This window comes from Manacus vitellinus, unplaced genomic scaffold, assembly GCF_001715985.3.
Source record: "Manacus vitellinus isolate BGI_N305 unplaced genomic scaffold, ASM171598v3 scaffold_9_pilon, whole genome shotgun sequence".
Lineage (NCBI taxonomy): Eukaryota > Metazoa > Chordata > Aves > Passeriformes > Pipridae > Manacus > Manacus vitellinus.
Window position 1 is genome coordinate 1,390,219 of NW_021940917.1, and position 7,791 is coordinate 1,398,009.

Consider the following 7,791-nt stretch of genomic DNA (forward strand, 5'->3'; position numbering starts at 1 on the left):
CTTGGCCGCTGGCGGGTCTTGTCCGGCAGCCGAAGCTGGGCGTGGTGGTAATCAGAAATGAGTCTGGTCTGCGGAGATCTGGGGTTCGTGGAGAAAAGTAACTGGCGCAGAAAATCAATCACTTCGTGTGCCGTTGTTAGTGGGGAGGCAGTGTCTCCGGGGAGAAAGATGAAAGCGCTCGGTCTCCCCGCCGTGACCATCATCGGGGAACCGCATTTTGCGACGAGAGTGGGAAAGTTTCGTGGTGAGTCATTTTCTCATTAAAGAGCCAATCTGGACGTCGAAAGCAGTTTGTTTTCCCTGTGTAAGACTAGCAAAAGGTTCTGCACAAACGGGTTTGTTCCACAGGCAGCAGGACTTTTTCATGACTTAAAACTCCCTCTCTTATTAATTGATGTTTTCCCCCACGGAAAAAAAACCAAAAAAAAACCAAAAAAACAAGAAGCCAAACCAACCAACCAAACAACCCCTCCAAAACTCCGGGAGCTTTTCAATTTGGGGGGGTCGGGGTCGGAGGGTGTTGTTGGTTTTTATGATTTTGAGTTTTTTTCAGCTGTATGGTAAATCATGCAACACAACCACAGCACATCTCAGTGAATCATCTTAAAAACAAGTCCTTGGTACCAAGGTTCACAGTTCCTAACTCCAAGCCCAAAATGAAAAAGAAACCCCCTGATTTAACTGAAGTATATCCATACAAAATTATTAATATCGACCTCATAAAATGGGTTATATTTTTTATACTCTCAGGTTAAATATGGATCTGCCAAAATAGATTTGTTCTTTCCTACATGAATTATCAGACTAAGTTCTATTAGGTCTGTTATGCAAGAGATCAAAGGTAAGATCTCTTTTGTTCTGAAAAAGTTAAGATTTATTTTAGGAAAGAGGTAAAGTGAAGTGTCCACTCATGGTGCAAACTTGCAACATTTTATTTCTGGGAAACAAGGTTACAGGTTTAGAGGAAGCAGTTCTAGTGGTTAGCCTCTTTGAAAACAGCTGTTTGAACTGAAACTGACAGACACGAAGAATCAGCTCTGCCAGTATTGAAAACGTCTAGATTTACCTGAACCATGGTGAATTTTAACTGCATCCACTGTAGTGAAGACGGTCAGTTAAAAATAAAAAAATTCATTCCTAATTCCTAAGATACTAGATGGGGTTTTTATTCTTCACAATTGCATTTATGCATTTTATGTACTGCATGCAAAGTTGTTAATACTCATGTAGGGCATTTTCTTAAGATTTCATCCAGAAACTCTTACCAAATATTTGGTTTTTACTGTACTTATATCAGCATATCTTCCAATATCAGTTACGTGTTCTCCATCTTCACACTTCACAAGACCAGGAATTTACAGTGGCATATTTTCTTTTTAATTGGGATTTTAGCAGATGTGGTTGGCAGTAGTCAGGCTTGCCCCTGGGACTCTCTTCTGTGGATTTTCCCACCAGCCATCTCTTCAACTCATTCATCATGTTCAAAAGTTTCTGAGGTAATTGCAATAAAACAACTTTCACACATCACTTTGCAAAGCAAGTTAGGAAGTATGGGATCTTCATCTTTCTCATAATAGGTATAATTTACCTAATATCTAATATGGAATTTAAGTGAAAGATTAATGAGCTCCTGACTAGTGCTTGTGGCTTTAGAAAAGCAACTTGAGAGAGAGAGCAGAGATTCCATCTGCTTGCTATATTGCAACTAGGACACTTTTTTTTTCCCCCTACTGGATACTCTCCTAGCAGCAGGAAGAAAATGCAGATGAATTTCAAGAGGAGGCAATGGCTATTTTTTTCATATTCTGAGTCTTGTTGTTCTTGTTTATGCCAATATGATTTTTAGATTTAATTGTTCTAAAGCTGCATCTTAACATCAGTCAAAACTTTGACTGGTAAATAACAAGCTGTCTATTTGCTATACAGTTCATTCAGAATACCTTACTCTCTTGCACTGCTGCATCTTTATTGGGAATTTATATTGCTTTTGACAATGGAGGAGAAAAATGACATTATTTTCTCTTAGCTTGATTTGATTTTGATTAAAAGCCTTTTTCTTTTTTTTTTTTTTCTGTCTACAAAACTGACATATTTTGCCCCCTGGATTTCATTTATTTTTCTCACTACCATACAGACTGGCAATTTTTATTTAGCTATTTTCAGAAGTCCTGGTAGATTTTTAGTTAATTTGTCTGTCTTGTTCTAATATATTTTATGTACAATGATGTCTGAGCTAACGTCTTCATTAACTGGAACAAGTTGTTAAATTTGAAATTTATTCTAATATTTAGGATATTATCTGCTAAGCACTAGTAATGGTGGCAGTAAAATGCTACATGTAATAAACATATGTGAGCTTAAGTGAGAACCAGGCAAATTATAAATGCTTTATTTCAAAATACAGGGCTGCTTTAAACTTTTATATGCTGAAGCACGTTAACAACACACAAGAAAGCCACATGATCTGGGGTCATACAGGAATTTATAGAATATCTAAAAAACGAACACATATTTTCAGGAGCTAAATAAATTGAGTAGTACAATTCAGCCCACTATTCTTGTAAGATGTTAGTTATCCTAGGTTTCAAAGAGAACCTTTTCATGTTTTTCTTATTTCAGATGAGTGCTTCAGAGAAAAAGTTTAGAAAACACCACAGAAAACGAGTTGAAATATTAAAAATAATTTGGTTTACTTTAAAATATAAATAAATATTTTATAGATAAAAAACCATATTATTGCTATTATATATTCTCACTGCAGAATAACAATAAGAAATGGCCTTTCACAACATTCACTTGCATTAGCTCCTTTTCCAAGGCTCTTTGGATGACAAATCTTCTAAGACAATATTTAAGGCCACATAGTTTTATCATTTTAATAATTTGCGATATGTTCATTAGAGCTGCAGCAAGTTATGCCTAAATTTAGTTGCTTCATTAAAAAGTACTGAATAGAAAATGGTCAAAACAAACCGTGTCAGGCAGGCCCCATTTCATTCCCCTGGTATCAATGGCTAATTTGTGTTGACATGAAAGGATGCCAGATGCATCCCATAGCCCAAATTTATTTCTTAGGTTCAATAGGAACAAAATTGGTCACAATTTGCTTCATCTGATCTGTGTCTAGCCAATACAGCTTCATTGCCAGACATTCCTAACTTTATTTGAGCCATGAGGAAGACTTTCTAATTTTTCATTTTATGACTTCTGCATGGAGTTATTGACAGACTGAGGAATCTGAGCTCTCTCACAGATTCTTCACTTCAGATTTACTTTCTAAATTTTTTCCTATTTCTTTATGCTTGAAATCAAAAAATATGCATATACACTATACTATCTTTATCTTCTATAAAGCCTTTTAACCATCAGGTAATTTTAAACTGTTTCCACAGAATATTATTTAATTCAAGAACTGTGCATTTTCTTCCAAACCAGTAAAATAGTTTTAAAAGCAGACCTAGAAAGTCCTGACACAATCAGAAGCAACATTTAGCAATTGAAAATCTTTAATTATGCCAATTTAGTTTTAGAGGCTAAGCATGTAATGCATTATGCATGACAGGATAACCAGAAACTTGAAAAAGTTAAAACGAAAAACCATACTTGACTATTTCCTCTCTCTTCTGAGATGAAAAGCAATCCCTAGCCACAAAGAAGGAATTTCAACTCCTGCAAATACTTCTTGACATTTAAGAACTGATGTTTTCTATAATACTTGAAATTTATTATAAAATTTACATAGTTGATATAAAAATTTTATTCTTACAAATGTGTTGGTTTTTCATTCTGTATGTTCTCCCCTACCCTAATGCCAGAAGTTGTATAGTGACTTCCCCTGCTTTATGTACAGTATCAGTGACTGGATCGTTTTATAGAATGTCCCACTTCAATATATCTTTGGACAAAAAAGGATACTAGCTGAGATACTAAGACAGCATCACCTCTCCACCCCCGATGTTTACCTAAAATGTTCAGCAACTGAAAAACGATCTGTAAGGATATAATTGCTGGTCAGAGCTGGATTAACCCTAGAACACCACAAACTTGAAATTATAGTTTGGGTTATAAAATTCAGTCAGAGAAGGAACTAAATTTGACAGTAGTACCTATGCCCAAATAACCTGGAGTTTGCTCTGGAGAAACTGCAGCATATTTGAATATTGATGAAGGGAGGAGACAGCAGTGAAAGACTGTCTTCCTGCAGCAAAAAGCTTCCAAGAGGCAATGACCTTCTGAGATTTGTGTCCACCTTCTCTTCCCTTGGCAGGTCCAAGAGGTACTAACTTGTTTTGAGGCAACCCAACACCAAGAATGGTCTTCAGTGAAGGAGACAGAAAAATGAGAAGGAATATGTGGGCAAAATAAAATGCTTTGGAAAAGAAGCAAGAGACAGAAGACCTACCTTCAGATCAGTGCTTCAAATCCTCCTTCTAGCAGCCTCTGAGGCACCAGAGGCTAAAGCTCGGGAAAAAGAACCTGAGTATCTTTGAATGTGTATTGCTCTCATGAAGTAATTTACAAGCGAGGATGTATTACAACCAATGATTTTTCCGTTTAAATGGATGGTGACCTCCCAGCTAAACATTCTTTTTGCCTAATGGAAGCAGTCTGATTTTTCAAATTTTTAGTGTTGTTTCACTGGAGAAATGCAACTCACAGTACAGTTATTTTATTCATCAGGAAATTAATTAATTTTCATGTGGAATCTCAGCTTTTCTATACATATTTGTGCACTAGAGTTTTAAATTTTAAGATCAAAGAAGTCCCAAACCTTTCTTCTAAAACTGTATTTTTTTCATTGTATGCAAAATAGATCACTATTATTTCTGTGCTAATATCTATTTAGAAAATCATACTCTTTAGTATATCACAGCTGTTTACATGATTTTTTTAGATCAATCTTTCACTATGAGAAGGATGTAAATGATAAGCGTATGCTTACTTATAATTCTTTTCTGAAAAAGGTAAAATTAAGAAAAAAAATGGTGTATATTCATTTCAACATACATTATGACTGAAACTGGAATCTTGGATATAAAGCATAACAAGAATATGAAACAGCAAAATTTAAAGGGTCTAACATTCTGGGCTTTGCAAGAAGTATGAAACATATTGACAATGAGTAATTTGTAACCTTCTCTTGATGATTCAGTAATGTATTATGTTACAATAAGTTAGTATACCTGCAGAATAAGGATGGGCTGGTTTTAAAAGTTAATTTTGACTAAGCATTTTTAAAATGACTGTATTCGGTGGTTTTGAACTGAATAATACATATTTCTTTCAAATTTTCACTCAACTGAGAAATGTTCTGGTTTCAATATTTTACCCTTCTTGTGGCTTTTGGGGTATTCATATCTAGTGTTCTGTTCTAGACTAATCTCCCTTGCACATCGAGTCTACCTCTGCATGCCGCAGCTTTAGCTGTAGCTCATAGCAACAGTTACAGTTAAGGATGCTTAAGAGCTTCTATTCCAAAGCAACTTTTTAGTTTCTTCTAACTTTTTTTTACATTTGTTCTTTGTTTCTTTGTTTCGTTCTTTCTTTCTTTCTTTCCTGACTGAAGGTATTTATAGAATGACCTCATAAAGAAAGAATCTTTTCCATCATGGAATACCCACCTACTACATGACAATACTCCTGAGATATATACAAAGCTTTTCTTATTTTTTTCCCTCTATGTTTGTAAAGAATAATTAAAAGATATCCATAAAGAACCCCTGCCTATTTGCAATTTATATACTCCAAACAGTTTGAAAATGATATACATCAGTTACCTCCTACTTTTACAGGGAAAAAATAAAATTACTTTCAACACAGCTGCCTTTAAAATTGATATCCGAAAATACACTTATTTTCAGATAGTTGGAAAAGCCATGCTTAAACACTGTCCCAACACTAAGGCCAGGGATATTCAAAGTGCCTATTGTTGGCCTAGTTTTTGGAAGGAGATGGAAATAGAATCAGTCTTTTTAAAATACACAGCCTAAAAAGCAGATTTTTTTTGATGTTAAAGCATATCTTTAAAGAGAATAAAAGAGCCTACAGATTGCTTACCCCTATTTTTGTCATGGTACATTTACAGTCCAATGCAAAGTAAACAAGATGGTTACACTAGATAACAAAAACAGTCTCTGAATGCAGAAGTGACTATCCATGCTCCTCTTTCCTTAAAAAAAGCTCTTTCTCGTATAAAGGTTTTAGCACCACTTTAATTCTTGCAGTTAATTTTTCCTTCCAGTTCATAGGCCAATCCCAAGAGGGAAAAAATGTCCTCAGCTGTACCCCTTATACAAGGCAGGCAGATTTAGCAAGTCTTGATCTGAGAAAGTACTAATGCAAATGCTTAAGATTAAACGTGTGGTTATGTGCATTTCTGAATTAAAATCTGTGTCAGAACGTTTATTTAGCTACAATTCTGATATTAAGAAAATCTTTCCATGTTGGCTGACCTAATACACATAGCAGCATTATTTTGAATGTTCCTTTTGTTTTATATATTTTGAGTAAGCTACATAGGATATGTATATATTTGCATGAGAGACATAAACTAGCTCATAAACATTACCTGCTTTATTTTCAAGATTATTTTTGCTATAATTACTGTGATAAGATATGACTGTGACTGAGACCAGGTGATACCTTCTAGATACAGAGATACAAAAGCTCTGAACTACTCGTACTTGTGAATAGATATGCAAGGACAAGCTCTTATAAGATATATTTGAAACTAATAAATGCTAGTATAAACCGTGTTCTTGGCACATATGCCAGCCCATGCTATTGTAGTGTGTCACTACAACATAAAGGTGGTCAACACTTAAGTACCTCCAGCCATATCTGGCTCACGAGTGGATAAATGCACAAGTTGAACACAAATAAGCAAGATCAAGGAGTTAATGTTCTTTAAATCTCAGGTCTCCAGGATGACTAGTTGCACGTGGCAAACTGTGAGTGTTCTCCACTGGTATCTTCAGCTTAATCCTAAGAACAGGAAAATGTAAAACCCACTAAGACATTGTGTAGCGTAAAGAAGTGAGTTAGCTTTAAATGAAGTATTTTTGGTACTGGCAACACTCAAGTTGTGATAGCACGGAGCTTACTCTGTAAGAACTTTATTCTGCTACGTGGGCAAGTTCAGCAGCCTGTCCTGCACTTCATGCTATTGTGAAGTAGCTGCTACACAATATTTTATGTAATACTTCTTGTGCAGAAGGTATCCAACAAAGCAGAGGCACATGGCAAAAAGCACTTCACTGGGCTAGAGCTGCACTACACCATATAATGTAATAAAATATACTTCAAAAATGTAATAATGTATGTTATATGCTATAATACAATACACTACAAAGTTTATTATATTATATTATATACACTACTTAGTTTATTGTAACAACTTTTACCTATTCATTATATCATTTCCCCTTACTCAGAACTTTCCTGCATGAAATGTGGCCATTCTTGAGATGCTTTGAGATTGATCTTGAGATTCTTTGTCAAGAAAAAAACCATTTACATGACATGAAAGAAATGAAGCATTTCTGAAGGAAGGCTACCTCACTATTTATAATGAGACATGTCTGCCAATGAAAGGTAAATCTCCAAATACCTACAATTATTGCAAGACTCAGGTGAAATTAACAGCTTCAAGACTACTGCTGCTAATAGGGCAGAGTAAAAATCCATCGTGTCTTCTTTACTTTTAATGCCAGTCACAACGACAAGATCGTGTGTCCCCCAGGCCCATGGTGGGTTGCCACTGCATTGCAGGGAGAAGGCTGATGTGTCAGA

The 7,791-nt window shown here is 35.3% G+C and overlaps 1 long non-coding RNA gene across 1 annotated transcript; it reads left to right on the plus strand.

Moving 5' to 3' along the window:
• The first annotated feature begins 6 nt into the window (after positions 1 to 6).
• LOC108641949 lies at positions 7 to 7,341 on the plus strand. The gene is made up of 3 exons (XR_001922348.2): positions 7 to 244; positions 1,393 to 1,496; positions 4,268 to 7,341. It is a non-coding gene; the product is annotated as an uncharacterized LOC108641949 (long non-coding RNA).
• The last annotated feature ends 450 nt before the right edge of the window (positions 7,342 to 7,791 follow it).